Source organism: Moschus berezovskii, chromosome 8 (genome assembly GCF_049115385.1).
Source record: "Moschus berezovskii isolate FMDL1 chromosome 8, NW_MosBer_1.0, whole genome shotgun sequence".
Lineage (NCBI taxonomy): Eukaryota > Metazoa > Chordata > Mammalia > Artiodactyla > Moschidae > Moschus > Moschus berezovskii.
In genome coordinates, this window is record NC_142467.1 from 71,312,187 (window position 1) to 71,329,105 (window position 16,919).

The following is a 16,919-nucleotide window of genomic DNA, read 5'->3' on the forward strand; positions in this document are numbered from 1 at the left end:
GAGTTCAATCCCCAGGTTAGGTAGATCCCCTGGAGAAGAAAGAGGCAACCCACTCCAAATTCTTGCCTGGAGAATCCCATGCACAGAGGAGCCTGGTGGACTACAGTTCATAGGGTTGCAAAGAGTCAGACATGACTGAAGCAACCTAGCACAGGACAACAAGGAGAGAAAAAAGAGAAACCGGAATATATAATAACCAATTAGTCCGTTGGAGGAAGCTAGGAGGTCAAAGTATGGATGCTTCTCATTGGTTGAGCTGTTGTAGTCTCTAATTGGCTGGTCTCTTACTGGGTGGAGAGAAGCTTTCTTTTTCATGCTGGGTGATAAAGTAGATAACACTTTCTTGTCAGAAATATAGGATTATATCTCTTCTCTTCCTGTTTGTACTAACTGATGATATATCATGGAACTTGAGAGTTGCTTTACAGGCCTGTCTGAAATCTAACTTTAGATGATGATCCTTTAACTAATTCTTCAGTACTGGTCTGGTGCTTGCGACCCCATGGACTGTAGCCTGCAGGCTCCTTTGTCCATGGAATTCTCCAGGCAAGAATATAGGAATGGGTTGCCATTTCCTTCTCCAGGGGATCTTCCTGACCCAGGGATTAAACCCAGGTCTCCCTCATTGTAGGCAGACGCTTTACCATCTGAGCCACAAGGGAAGTCCTATGAAAGTGTAAAATCATTATGCAGTATACCTGAAACTATTGTGGTATATTTCATCAACTATATTTCAACTAAATAAAAAGCAAATAAACATTTTTTTCTTCATAAAAATTAACCAGTTACTAATTTTGAAGTTTTGTTCTGAAGATGTCTGCTGTATAATTTAGCTTTGATATAGGGAATTTAAAATACTAGTAATAATCCACTAAAGGTAGCTGTTTAACTAATGGTTAATATTATGTATTTTTCTATACATTTTTTTTCTTTTTGTGACTGAATTTCTTCTTAAGAATATATCTTCAGTGATTTATATTTCCTTCACTCACAAAAATTACCTTTGACTATTTCTTTATTTAAAATAGAATTTACAAATATCAGATAATATTCTAAAAGATCTCCTCTGGTGATTAATTTGTTATTAAATTTATTTTTCTAAACCTTTATCATTTTTTCCTGTTTCTGGCAAATATATGTTGACATTTGAAAAAGTTTAGTTTCTCATCTTATTGCTTCTTTTATTTGTTTCAGTCATGTTTATCAATATCACAAAAACAAGTAGTTCTTTATAAAATTTTGTTGTGTGTGTGTTTTTTTTTTTTTTTTTTGCTTTCACATAAGAAACCTCAAAGGCTGCATCCAAATATGAAGTGTCATTCCTATACATCTTTTTAAATTGCATGAATCTGTTAAGTGTAAAAAAATAAGTTATGATGTGATAACATTTGAGATTGGTCTCTTTGTTCTAGAAGATTAATTATAATGACTTATTCCTAACAGGGATGACTTTATACTAACACCAACTGACATTGTGAAGCAATTACAAGGTTAAGTAGAAGTTCATTGCTAACAACAGATTGTGCATGAGTGTCAAGTCGTTTCAGTTTTGTCCCTTTCTTTGAGACCTCATGGACTGAAGCCTGCCAGGTTCCTCTGTCCATGGGATTCTCCAGGCAAGAATACCGGAGTGGGTTGCCATTTCCTTCTCCCAATGACAGAGTAAACCTGTATACTGCTTAATCATCTCAATATTTTAATGTTTTCTTTTTAATTTTTCTGACTATTTGACAGAACTGACTAGTCTGCCACTTTTCTTCCCTCAGACTTTGGCTAATTAATACACATAATTAATACACATGATGCTGATTTGAGTTCTCTCACCTTCTTGCTATTCCTTTTATAATGACAAATGAACTTTAAAATGAACCTCTAGAGAAAAGGCATTATCTAATGGAAAAATAAAAAGAGGTAAATCATCAACAAATCACATAAACCTAACAAAATAAATGAGCCAGCACTACACCAGTTGTAGAAATGTCAAACATATAAATAATTGAATAAGCTTGAACATAGAAACATTGAACTAGAACAGTATATATACTCTTATATATAGCCCTCTCTGGGCTCCCTGGATAGTTCAGTTGTTAAAGAATCTGCCTGCAATGCAGGAGACCTGGGTTTGATCCCTGGGTTGGGGAGATCCCCTGGAGAAGGGAAAGGCTACCCACTCTAGTATTCTGGACTAGAGAATTACATGGACGTCCATGGAGTCGCAAAGAGTCGGACAAGACTGAGTGGCTTTAACTTCACTTCACTTCACTTCACTTCATATATAGCCCTCTCAAGAAAGAGAGTGGAGTGTCTATGAGCACATATGAAACAATTTTAAAAAGCGTCATATATTTTACTATGAAATGAATTTCAATAAATTTCAAAGCATTAAAGATAACAAATATTATCAAACATGTAGTGTGTGTGTGTGTGTGTGTGTGTGTGTGTGTGTGTGTGCGTGTGTGTATCTGTGTGTCTGCAATTTGGAAAACTCAGCAGTGGCCACAGGACCGGAAAAGGTCAGTTTTCATTCCAATTTCAAAGGAGGGTGATGCCAAAGAATGTTCAAACTACCATACAATTGAGCTCATTTCACATGCTAGCAAGATTATACTCAAAATCCTTCATGCTAGTCTTCAGTAGTAGGTAAACTGAGAACTTCCAGGTGAGCAAGCTGGGTTTTGAAGAGGCAGTGGAATTAGAGATCAAAGTGCCAGCATTCTTTGGATCGTGGAGAAAGCAAGGGAGTCCCAGAGCATATCGACTTCTGTTTCACTGCCTATGCTGAAGCCTTTGAAGGTGTGGATCACAACAAACTGTGGAAAATTCTTAAAGAGATGGGAGAACCAGACCACTTTACTTGTTTCCTGAAAAACCTGTATGCATGTCAAGAAGCAACAGTTAGAACCAGACATGGAACAACTGACTAGTTCAAAATTGAACTCAAGGAAATGTAACTCACAATAGCACAAAACTGGAGGGAAAATACAGAAAAAGTTATGTTTTAAAAATGTATTGCTACATATCAGTTATTTTTTAAGTGGATATTTTTAAGTGTATGTGTGCAAGACTCTACTTATCCAAAATATATCAATAAATTCCATCAGCACTTGCATGAATAAATCTCCAAGGCCAAACTTTGAGTTAAAAAAAGACAACACTTTCAGTATCATTCTCTGAATATAAAGCTCAAAAGAAAAACACACATTTGAAGACACAAATATTTATGATAAAATTGTAAAGTAAAGGAATTGACTAAAACAAAATTGAGGATGATGTAGCTCTCTGAGGAAGATAGGAGGCAACCACCAGGAGTTTGAACTCATTGCTGATGTACATTTCCTATCTGTGTGGTGACCACCATTTACTTTCTTTAATTTCAGAATGTATTCCCTTGTGTATGCAATACATATATATAATTTATTTCTTTTAATTGGAGGCTAATTACTTTACATTATTGTATTGGTTTTCCCATACATCGACATGAATCTGCCCCGGGTGTACATGTGCTCCCCATCTTGAACCCCCTTCCCACCTCCCTCCCCATCCCATCCCTCTGGTTCATCCCAGTACACCAGCCCCGAGCATCCTGTATCATGCATTGAACCTGGACTGGTGATTCATTTCACATATGATAATATATATGTTTCAATGCCATTCTCCCAAATCATCCCACCCTCGTCCTTTCCCACAGAGTCCCAAAGACTGTTCTATACATCTGTGTCTCTTTTGCTGTCTCGTATACAGGGTTATTGTTACCATCTTTCTAAATTCCATATATATGCATTAGTATACTGTATTGGTGTTTTTCTTTCTGGCTTACTTCACTCTGTATAATAGGCTCCAGTTTCATCCACCTCATTAGAACTGATTCAAATGTATTCTTTTTTTTTTAATTGGAAGCTAATTATTTTAAAATATTTTTTTTCTTTTTTTATTTTTTTTTAAGTAATTTATTTTTTATTGGAGGCAAATTATTTTACAATATTATATTGGTTGGTTTTGCCATATATTGACATGAATTCACCCCCGGTTTACATAAGTTCCCCCTCCTGAACCCCCCTGCCACCTCCCTCCTCCCTTTATCCTCCCTCTGGTTCATCCCCGCACCCCAGCCCCTAGCATCCTATAATATGCATCGACCCTGAACTAGTGATACATTTCACATATGACAACATACGTGTTTCAATGCCATTCTCCCAAATCATCCCACCCTCAGCCTCTCCCATAGAGTCCCAAAGACTGTTCTATACATCTGTGTCTCTTTTGCTGTCTCGTATACAGGGTTATCATTTCCATCTTTCTAAATTCCATATATATGCATTAGTATACTGTATTGGTGTTTTTCTTTCTGGCTTACTTCACTCTGTATAATAGGCTCCAGTTTCATCCACCTCATTAGAACTGATTCAAATGTATTCTTTTTAATGGCTGAATAATACTCCATTGTGTATATGTACCAAAGCTTTCTTATCCATTCGTCTGCAGATGGACATCTAGGTTGCTTCCATGTCTTGGCTATTATAAACAGTGCTGCAATGAACATTGGGGTACACACGTCTCTTTCAATTCTGGTTTCCTCGGTGTGTATGCCCAGGAGTGCGATTGCTGGATCATATGGCAGTTCTATTTCCAGTTTTTTAAGGAATCTCCACACTGTTCTCCATAGTGGCTGTACTAGTTTGCATTCCCACCAACAGTGTAAGAGGGTTCCTTTCTCTCCACATCCTCTCCAGCATTTATTGCATGTGGACTTTTGGATAGCAGCCATTCTGACTGGTGTGAAATGGTATCTCATTGTGGTTTTGATTTGCATCTCTCTGATTATGAGGGATGTTGAGCATTTTTTCATGTGTTTGTTAGCCATCTTTATGTCTTCTTTGGAGAAATGTCTGTTTAGTTCTTTGGCCCATTTTTTGATTGGGTCATTTATTTTTCTGGAATTGAGCTGCAGGAGCTGCTTGTATATTTTGGAGATTAATCCTTTATCAGTTGCTTCATTTGCTATTATTTTCTCCCATTCTGAAGGCTGTCTTTTCACCTTACTTATAGTTTCCTTTGCTGTGCAGAAGCTTTTGATTTTAATTAGGTCCCATAAATATTATATTGGTTGGTTTTTCCATACATTGACATGAATCCGCCCCAGGTGTATATGAGTTCCCTTTTCTGAACCCTCCTCTCACCTCCCTCCTCTCCTTATCCTCCCTCTGGGTCATCCCCGCACACCAGCACCAAGCATCCTGTATCATGCATTGACCCTGAACTGGCGATTCATTTCACATATGATAATATACATGTTTCAATGCCATTCTCCCAAATCATCCACCCTCACCCTCTCCCACAGAGTCCCAAAGACTGTTCTATACATCTGTGTCTCTTTTGCTGTCTCGTATACAGGGTTATCATTTCCATCTTTCTAAATTCCATATATATGCGTTAGTATACTGTATTGGTATTTTTCTTTCTGGCTTACTTCACTCTCCAGTTTCATCCACCTCATTAGAACTGATTCAAATGTATTCTTTTTAATTGCTGAGTAATACTCCATTGTATATACGTACTACAGCTTTCTTATCCATTCATCTGCACTTTTAGAAGTGTCAAAAATAGCACAAAACCACCAAGGAGACCTCATTTTGTTATTCTACTGGATCATATTAACAAGTGCATTATTGTCATTCCACTCCCAACACATTTGCAAACCCTGACATGCTTCTAATAAGCAAATGGCCCATGAATTCTGTTCTGAGAGTCACCTAAAAGGACAAAACACTCAATAACACTTCTATTAGAGTAGACCAGAAACCAACAGTTAATTAAAATATTCAAAGCAATGGGTAGTCCAATGTATAAAAATATATGAAGAGATGATTTATTCCATAATCAATCTTTAGACAGAAACTTTAATAGTAATAAAATATTAATTTATTCCTATCAAAATAATGATACATTTAATACCATGCTGGTGGAATCCAAAACAAGCAGATAAATAAATAAATAACAGAGGATAGATTATTGTAGATGTGACTGAGAAAAAAAGTAAATGCATTTGGATCAATTTGCATAAGGATGTTAAATAACTGCTCCTGATATATACCAAAGACATATAATATGCATATCAGATATATGCATATTTACACATTAAAACAAAACTTTCCTCTGACAGGATGTTCAGAATATATCTGAAGATCTGAAACAGGTGACATGGTGCAGAGTGGGTGGGGCTTAATCACAGGCTCTGTCACTACAAGAGAGTACTAGTTTCCCAGGGATAAAGAAGATAAAGAGTTCATGCAAGAAATGACGGACTGGAATAAGACCTTTGATGTGAAGCCAGAGGACATGGATTTCTGGCCTCTTTAAAGGGCTAATCCAAAGTAGTTAAGCTGCTCTCTGTGCTTACCCTTTTAATGGGAAGTTTTGTTATTCCCATTAAACTCGTGGTTGGGAATTTGAAGAGAAAGGTTCAGTATTGCTGCTAAAAGTGATGAGACAAAATACCTCTGGCTTTGGACCTGTTGTATCCACAATACCTGAATGGGGTGCAAAATTACAATAATTAATCACAGGAAGCAGTTTTCAGTTAATCCCAGATGGCTACTTGCCGAAAGTTACCCAGCTGCTAGACAGATGTATGTGTGCATATGTGTGTCATGTTACAAAATGAGAGAGAGAGGATCTCCATATTGTTAAGCCTAACATTAAGAAAAACTAATATATTAGTAGGAACTAATATAGTAGGAGCTTGTTATAGTTGGAATTTATTGATGTATTTTGGATAAGTACAGTCTCTCCACACATACACTTAAAATATCCACTTTGAATTTAATGAAAAGAAGCATAACTTTTATTTTAAAAGAGCAAGAAATTATGAAACAAATCAGGAAGGGTGAAAGGAAGATAAGTGAATATAAAATAAACAAAACCAGAAATCTTGGAAACAAAATATATTTACTCAATTAAAAAAATAAAACTTATAAAAGACATTCTATAATCAATATTAGACAAAGAGCAATTTAGCTTATTAGAAGATAATAATGAGATATTTGTCCATATAAAACAAACAAAAAATGATAAAAAATATGGAAAACTGTTACAATGTAGAGAGAATGAAGCAAGCATATGGGTAATGGATGACAACAACAGCTATCGATTTTTATAATCTTTAATAAGATACACAAAGAACACGCCATGTAGTGTGTTTGAAATTTTTATGATTTCCCAAATGATAATTAAATATTTGAAGCTTTAACATCTGTTGTATAATGATATAGTAATGATAATCATATTATTATCTTAAACATTTATAGGATTGAAATACTCTCTTTAAATCAGTATAAGAAAAACATGGGGGTACAGAGAATGTGGGAAGGCTATGGCATGTTTCAATTTAAAAGATGTGGTTAAGCTATTTGGGAAGCTAGAACACTAAGTAGAAAATAATAAAAATAGTTTTGCTCTGGAGCATAGTCATCAAAGCAGCAGGAGGGTGAGAAAGCTTATGGAACTTTCTTTATCCTAGAATTTCTCCAAGATAATAATACTTTTATTTTTTATAAGAAGGCTGAAATCAAAGTGCTGAGACTAAAATAAGCCAATCCAGTCTACCCAATAATTTTTGTATTTTTCACTGATGACTAAATGTTTTACCATATTGATACCATTCATAATTTTTTGCTTTTTAATATTCTAGCCTCAGTTCTTGAACTCTATGAATAAGTGAAACTTTTGTGTAAAATTTAAACAATTGAAGAACTCTTGTGAAGTAAGAGAGCTGAACAGCATGTGTCTCCACACCCAGTAAAATATCCACTTATATTTTTAACCCAGTGACAGTTTTACCATAAATGCTGTGACATAGTAAAAATAATAAAATAAAGCTAAATTACAAGTCTGGAGTTATGTCTTCAAGATATGAAATAAGTGGCATGTCAGGGAAAAGGGTTTGTACTTGGAATGATTAGTTTATTCTAGCAAATAGAAAAGCTTCATGAAGCATGAGCATTGGAGTTAAACAAGCCCACAGGCACCAACAATTCCTTCTGCTCTTCTGCTACTGCAAATAAAAGAGTACACTATTATCCTACAACTCCCAATACACCTGCAAACACAGACATAATGCACTTAATGATAGGCAAATGATTCATGCATTGTGCACGAAGAATCTCTGATCCCAGAGAAACCTAGAACTTTTTCTCAAAGTTTCTCTTTGATTTCACTGTTGTCAAGTTTCCCTTAAGTGAACTTGAGGCTTCATTAATATCTAGAGTGCAGGGAGAGCTGAATTAGAAACCCAAGGGATGTTTAAACAAGCTCTTCTTCTCCTGGGATCCAAGCTACAGATATAAGTGTTTGCAATTTCCTCTATTTTATTATAACTTTTTAATTGTTACATTGTAATACTCTAATAAGGCCCTTGACACAGTCCAGGTTTAACTGTCAGGACTCACAATTCCAGGAAGTTCTTAACTAATGAAAACAAGTCTGCTTTAAAGTCTTTTTTTTTTTTTTAAAGTTCTGAGACAGTGATTTAAATCTTTGTTCATCTCCTATGCATTTAACATGACCTCTTTTTAATAACTAGTCTCACTGGGACACCAAGTGATTATCAAGTTAGTGAAATCAAACCACCACAAGGGAGCTCTCTGTGAAACATCTCCACCAAAACAAAGCAATCACACTTTGAATTCAAATTATTTGGTAATTCTGGTGCTTTTTATTTGTTCTCAAACAAAAGGTCTTTTCTTTTGCTGCTGCTTTTATCACATGCTCCCAAATTTACCTTTGAAAATCAATATATCATTGAGTCTTCCATTAATAGACAAGCTTCAGGAGAAAAGATGCTAGTATGCATCAACCCAACCAGCACTAGAAAGACAATTTTGATTTTATACGGTACTCATATGCCACGCATTTTTCATATCCTCTTCCTACACACTACCTCAAAACAAACAAAAATGTTCTACTAGACATAGACTAAAATATTTAAATAACTGATTATCATGAATACAACCAGAATTTAACAACTGGCCAATCAGTGCACATGATGAGTTATGTATGTTAACTTTTTAACTGGAGAAAGAAATGGTAGCTCTCTCCAATATTCTTGCCTGGAAAATACCATGGAGTGGGGAGCCTGGCAGGCTACAGTGCATGGCTCACCAGAGTCAGACACGACTTAACAACTAAACCAACACCACCACCACCACTTTTTAACAGCTGCAACACAAAATGTTCCTTGTAGTTATTGAAAGTCCATCTAGGAGTTTCTGTTTCCACTGTTTTGTAGAAGCGATTATATTAGTTTGTCCTCATCTGTTTCATTTGAAAAAGTCAAATACATTTAAAATTCCTATATGCATTTGTAAGATTATGATTGAAATGAAGCAACTATTCCTTATTTGGATAGATTTAATGCATAGTTTTTAAATATTTTCTTATTTTTAATTTATTTAAATTGGAGGCTAATTACTTTACATTATTGTATTGGTTTTGCCATACATTGACATGAATCTGCCCCAGGTGTACATGTGTTCCCCATCTTGAATCCCCTTCCCACCTCCCTCCCCATCCCATCCCTCTGGTTCATCCCCGTACACCAGTCCCAAACATCCTGTATAATGCATCGAACATGGACTGGCGATTCGTTTCACATATGATAATACACATGTTTCAATGCCATTCTCCCAAATCATCCCACCCTCGCCCTCTCCCACAGAGTCCAAAAGACTGTTCTATACATTTGTGTCTCTTGTGCTATCTTGTATACAGGGTTATCGTTATCATCTTTCTAAATTCCATATATATGTTTTAAAATATTTTTTAACTCAAATTTGATATCTTAGGTTTGCCTTTCCTTTTTAGGTACATGTTAATAAGCATACTTCTGAGATCTGTTTTCCATGATGTACTTTTTAAATTTCTTATTTATAAAATGTGATATTTTCTCCCCAGCCAAGTTCCTTACTTCTCTCCACTTGATCTAAGCCATTGCTTAAAGCAGATCTTACATGAGATCTTACTTCATTAGAAGTAAAGAGCACAGACTTGCAAAGAGCCATTATGAAGAGATAGGCAAAGGCCATGGGGGCTTTCTTGCCTCACACCATTTGAAATCACTCAGGACAGAATATATATGTTTATATATAAGTTTACACTTTATATTTATTTGCATATATATATATATAAGACCATTTACACATAACTTAAAGTTTATAAATTTATATATTACATTAACATATATTTTCATAGGTTTACACTCAGAACTAAGGTGAGTTCACCGGGGCACATGTATCTTTTCAAATTATTGCTTTCTTCAGAATACATATCTTATTAAAGACTGATGTTCAGTCTTTTAGTCATGCCCAACTCTTTGTGACCCCATGGACTGCAGCACGCCAGGCCTCCCTGTCCATCATCAATTCCCGGAGCTTACTTAAGCTCATGTCCATCAAGTCAGTGATGCCATTCAACTGTCTCATCCTCGGTCATCCTTTTCTCCTCCAGCCTTCAATTTTGCTTCAAAATTGGAGCTTCAGCTTCAGCATCAGTCCTTCCAGTTAATATTGAGGTCTCATTTCCTTTAGGATTGACTGGTTGGATCTTCTTGCAGTCCATGGGACTCTCAAGAGTCTTCTCCAACACCACAGTTCAAAAGCATCAATTCTTTGGTGCTCAGCTTTCTTTATGGTCCAACTCTCACATCCATACATGACCACTGGAAAAACCATAGCCTTGACTAAAAGGACCTTTATTGGCAAAGTAGTGTCTCTTCTTTTTAATATGCTGTCTAGTTTGGTCATAACTTTTCTTCCAAGGAGCAAACATCTTTTAATTTCATGCCTACAGTCACCATATGCAGTGATTTTGGATCCTAAGAAAATAAGTCTGTCACTGTTTCCATTGTTTCCCCATCTATTTGCCATGAAGTGATGGGACCAGATGCCATGATCTTTGTTTTTTGAATCTTGAGTTTCAAGCCAGCTTTTTCACTGTCCTTTTTCATTTTCATCAAAAGGCTCATCAGTTCCTCTAACTAAAGTCACATAATACTGAATGGGGTTTGATGATACAGGTATGTAGGTATTGTTATAAGACTACTCCTACAAAATGTTTATTTAACTAAATCCCCAGCAAGCTCATATGAAGACAGACTGAGTGCATGCTAGGATGAAGAAGAGCCTGAGAACCAGTGGAAAAAGAATGAAAGTAAGCACTTATTGTATTCCTGATTAATTAATAAATCATGTGCTGTCAGACAACTCCATATTAATTATATCTCATGGTCTCAAATATACTTCCCATCCATCCATCCAAAACACCCATCTATCCATCCAAAACATGCTCAGCTGTGTCCAACTCTTTGTGACCCTCTGTGCTATAGCCTGCCAGGCTCCTCTGTCCAGGGGATTTCCTGGGCAAGAATACTGGATTAGGTTGCCATTTCCTACTCCAGGGAATCTCCCTGATTCTGGGATTGAACCCTCCTTTCTTGTGTGTCCTGCATTGCAGGAGGATTTTTATTGGCTCATATCTGATTGCAATTTCAGAAAATATTATGCTCATGAAAAATATACTCTCAAGCATTTTAATGAAGATTCTGTGTGCTCACTTATGAGAGATCCCAAATGAAGAAAATTCTCCAAATTTTGTACAGCATAATAGACAAGGCTATGGTTTTTCCCGTGGTCATGTATGGATGTGAGAGTTGGACTGTGAAGAAAGCTGATCGCCAAAGAATCGATGCTTTTGAACTGTGGTGCTGGAGAAGACTCCAGAGAGTCCCTTGTACCTCAAGGAGATCCAACCAGTCCATTCTAAGGGAGATCGATCCTGGGTGTTCATTGGAAGGACTGATGCTGAGGCTGAAACTGCAATACTTTGGCCACCTCATGCGACGAGTTGACTCACTGGAAAAGACTCTGATGCTGGGAAAGGTTGGGGGCGGGAGGAGAAGGGGATGACCGAGACTGAGATGGCTGGATGGCATCACCAACTCTGTGGACATGAGTTTGAGTGAACTCCGGGAGTTGGTGATGGACAGGGAGGCCTGGCGTGCTGTGATTCATGGGGTCACGGAGAGTCAGACACGACTGAGCAACTGAACTGAACTGAACTGAATAGAAATAAATATCACTCCCATAAGACTTTTAGGACAACAAAACTTTTTTATTAAAAGAGATAGCTTGTGCACATGGAAGAAGGAGCAAAAGGGTATCAACTCTGGTAGAATTTCAGGGAAAGAGCTTGAAACGCAGTGTGAGGAAGGGGACCATAGGATGCCTGATCAGTTTGTACTCATCTCAGATTGGTTGCAACAAGATGAAGTTACAAGCATCATCAGTCTTCTGGTTTCAACCTGTTGGGTGTCTACATACTTGCTGTCAGCAGATTTTATCTGGTGTGCGACTACTTCCTGTAAAAATAGGAATGTGCGTAAGGCCTTTATCTGTACCTTTCAGGGAACTGGGAATTGGGTGATCTGCTAAGTGGACCATTCATAGTCCCACTTTTCTTCTTTGGAAACTATGTACATCCGTACATCATTGCAACAGAAAGAGAGCTAACCATTTACTCTTGTGGATAACTGGTTATTGTCTCAGAAACCCAAGCTTTTAGGTTCTTTGTGTTACTGGGTTTGTCAAACCCACTTGCCCAAGGCCATTTCCTCATGCTTTCCCAAAATGACAGTACTCTTGTCTTTATGTTTCAAAAATATGGAATTTAGATACTATCACTTCCCTCATAGCTCAGTTGGTAAAGAATCCGCCTGCAATGTAGGATACCCCAGTTCGATTCCTGGGTCAGGAAGGTCTGCTGGAGAAGGAATAGGCTAACTACTCCGGTGTTCTTGGGCTTCCCTTGTGACTCAGCTGGTTAAGAATCTGCCTGCAATGAGGGAGACTTGGGTTCAATCCCTGGGTTGGGAAGATCTCCTGGAGAAGGGAAAGGCTACCCACTCCGGTATTCTGGCCTCGAGAATTCCATGGACTCTATAGTCGATGGAAAGACTGTTGAACACAACTAAGTGAACTTCACTTTCACTTAGATACTATCATCTAAAAATACAACATTACCACCAATGATATTGTTCAGGTAGAATTTTTTTATGAAGAAAAATGAATGTCCCTAATTCCCTAGCATAGGACAAGCCTGACAAACTGAATGTGTACAAAATGGAATATTTAAGCTTTATCTTGAAAAAATATAGACAGAGTACCTGAGGAACTATGGACAGAGGTTCATGACATTGTACAGGAGGCAGTGATCAAGACCATCCCCAAGAAAAAGAAATGCAAAAAGGCAAAATGATTGTCTGAGGAGGCCTTACAAATAGCTGAGAAAAGAAGAGAAGCTAAAGGCAAAAGAGAAAAGGAAAGATATACCCACCTGAATGCAGAGTTCCAAAGAATAGCAAGGAGAAATAAGAAAGCCTTCCTCCATAATCCATGCAAAGAAATAAAGGAAAACAATAGAATGACAAAAACTAGAGATATCTTCAAAAAAATTAGAGATGCCAAGTGAATAGTTCATGCAAAGATGAGGACAATAAAGGACAGAAATGGTATGGACCTAAGAGAAGCAGACAACATTAAGAAGAGGTGGCAAGAATACACAGCAGAACTATACAAAAAAAAAAGATCTTCAATGACCCAAATAACCATGATGGTGTGATCACTCACCTAGAGCCAGACCTCCTGGAATGTGAATCAAGTGGGCCTTAGGAAGCATCACTATGAGCAAAGCAAGTGGAGGTGATGGAATTCCAGTGGAACTATTTCAAATCCTGAAAGGTGATGCTGTGAAAGTGCTGCACTCAATATGCCAGCAAATTTGGAAAACTCAGCAGTGGCCACAGGACTGGAAAAGTTCAGTTTTCATTCCAATCCCAAAGAAAGCCAATACCAAAGAATGTTCAAACTATTCCACAATTTCACTCATCTCACACGCTAGCAAAGTAATGCTCAAAATTCTCAAAGACAGGCTTCAACAGTACATGAATCATGAACTTCCAGATGTTCAAGATGGATTTAGAAAAGGCAGAGGAACCAGAGATCAAATTGCTAACATACATTGGATAATCGAAAAAGCAAGAGAGCTCCAGAAAAACATCTATTTCTACTTTATTGACTATGCCAAAGTCTTTGACTGTGTGGATCACAACAAACTGTGGAACATTCTGAAAGAGATGGGAATACCAGACCACCTTAACTGCCTCCTGAAAAATCTGCATGCAGGTCAAGAAGAAACAGTTAGAACTGGACATGGAACAACAGACCGGTTCTGAATTGGGAAAGGAGTATGTCAAGGCTGCATACTGTCACTCTGCTTATTTAACTTCTAGGCAGAGTACATCATGCAAAATACCAGGCTGGATGAATCACAAGCTGGAATCAAAATTGTCAGGATAAATATCAATAACTTCAGTTATACATATGACACCACCCTTATGGCAGAAAACAAAAAAGAAATAAGGAGACTCTTGATGAAAGTGAAAAAGGAGAGTGAAAATGTTGACTTAAAATTCAACATTCAGAAAGCTAAGATCATGGCATCTGGTCCCATCTCTTCATAGCAAATAGATGGGGAAAGAGTGGAAACAGTGACAGACTTTATTTGGGGGGGGGGTCCAAAATCACTATAAATGGTGACTGCAGCTATGAAATTAAAAAACACTTGGCTCCTTGAAAGAAAAGCTATGACCAACCTAGACAGCATATTAAAAAACAGACATTACTTTGCCGACAAAAGTCCACCTAGTCAAAGCTGTAGTTTTTCCAGTAGTCATGTGTGGATGTGAGAGTTGAACTATAAAGTAAGCTGAGCACTGAAGAATATGCTTTTGAACATCAATTTGAAGTCTTTGGAGAAGACTCTTGAGAGTCCCTTGGACTGCAGGGAGATCAAAGCAGTCAATCCTAAAGGAAATCAGACCTGAATATTCATTGAAAGGACTGATGCTGAAGCTGAAACTCCAATACTTGATGCGAAGAACTGACTCATTGGAAACCCCTGATGTTGGAAAAGATTGAAGGCAGAAGGAGAGGGGGATGACAGAGGATGAGATGGTTGGCTGGCACACTGACTGGATGGACATGAGTTTGAGTTAGCTCCGGGAGTTGGTGATGGACAGGAAAGCCTAGTATGCTGCAGTCCATGGGGTTGTAAAGAATCAGACACAACTGAAATGAACTGATAAACAATGTTTCAACTTTTCCTGAATCTCAGGGACAGAAGAGCCTGGTGGGCTGAAGTCTATGGAGTCGCACAGAGTTGGGCACGACTGAAGCGACTTAGCAGCAGCAGCAGCAGTATTCCTCTGGACATCATAAGATTCTGTCTAGAGGTATTCAATAGGGAGCTCTTTATACATACACTAAGTCACTTCAGAATTGATGCTTTTGAACTGTGGTGCTGGAGAAGACTCTTGAGAGTCCCTTGGATTGCAAGGAGATCCAACCAGTCCATTCTAGAGGAGATCAATCCTGGGTGTTCATTGGAAGGACTGATGCTGAAGCTGAAACTCCAATACTTTGGCCACCTCATGCGATGAGTTGACTCACTGGAAAAGACTCTGATGCTGGGAGGGATTGGAGGCAGGAGGAGAAGGGGACGGCAGAGAATGAGACGGCTAGATGGCATCACCGACTCTATGGACATGAGTTTGAGTGAACTCCGGGAGCTGGTGATGGACAGGGAGGCCTGGCTTGCTGTGATTCATGGGGTCGCAAAGAGTCAGACATGACTGAGCGACTGAACTGAACTGAACTGAAGTCACTTCAGTCAGGTCTGACTCTGTGGCCCCATGGACTGTAGCCTGCCCAGCACCTCTGTCCCTGAAATTCTCCAGGCAAGAATACTGAAGTGGGTTGCCATGCCTTTCTCCAGAGGATTGTCCTGACCTAGGGATAGAACCCCTCTCTCAAAAATCTCTTCATGGCAGGCTGGTTCTTTACCACTAGCGCCATCTGTGAAGCCACATCACTCAATCGTGTCTGACTCTTTGCAACCCCATGGACTGTAGCCTGCCAGATTCCTCTGTCCATGGGAATTCTCCAGGCAAGAAAACTGTAGTGAGTTCCATGCCCTCTTCCAGGGTATCTTCCCAACTCAGGGACTGAACCCAGGTCTCCCACATTGTAGGCAGGTTCTTTAACATCTGAGCCACTAGGGAAGCTTGCTTCTTACATAAATCCAATTTTAACAAGCTTCTCTAAGAATTAAGTTAGAAATGGCCCTCAGAGTTCAAGTTTTAGTATCAACAAATACCAATATTTAGACTGGTGCTTCTGCCCCTAATATTTTATAAATATTATTGCTTTCTATTTTAGCTCTTTTATGATGTCAATATCTACACTTAAAATTTTGTTTAAATGTAATTTATTTTGGAGTGAAGAGTACAGATGTTATCAGTATCATGGCAAATGTGTCTCTTTTCACTTGTAATGCAAATCATATAATGACAATTTTTCTCAGGATCCAAGGTAAACTGTAGCTATTTGGGAAAAGAGAACTGGAGTTACATATGGCAAGATTTAAATAATATGGCTTTCTTATTTCTTTCCAGCTTTCCTGAGATACAATATGACACATGAGATTATTTGAAAATGTACAATGTGGTTATTTCATGTATATGTGGCATACTAAGCAAAACTTTCTTTATTAAAATATGCTTCATTTGACGTATATGATATGTTCATATACTGACATTTGGCTATCTGCTCTTTTTCTGACTTGAAGCTTTGATACCAGTACCATTCTTCCTAAGTTAGTATTGCTCTATGGTTAATCTTTGTGCCATGTGTTTCCTATTAGTCTTACTTTTTCATATAATTCCTGGATATTTTTCAATATAATTGTGTTTTCTAATACATAGTATGGAGCTACAAGCAAATAGAATAAATAATATATGTATGTGTGCAATA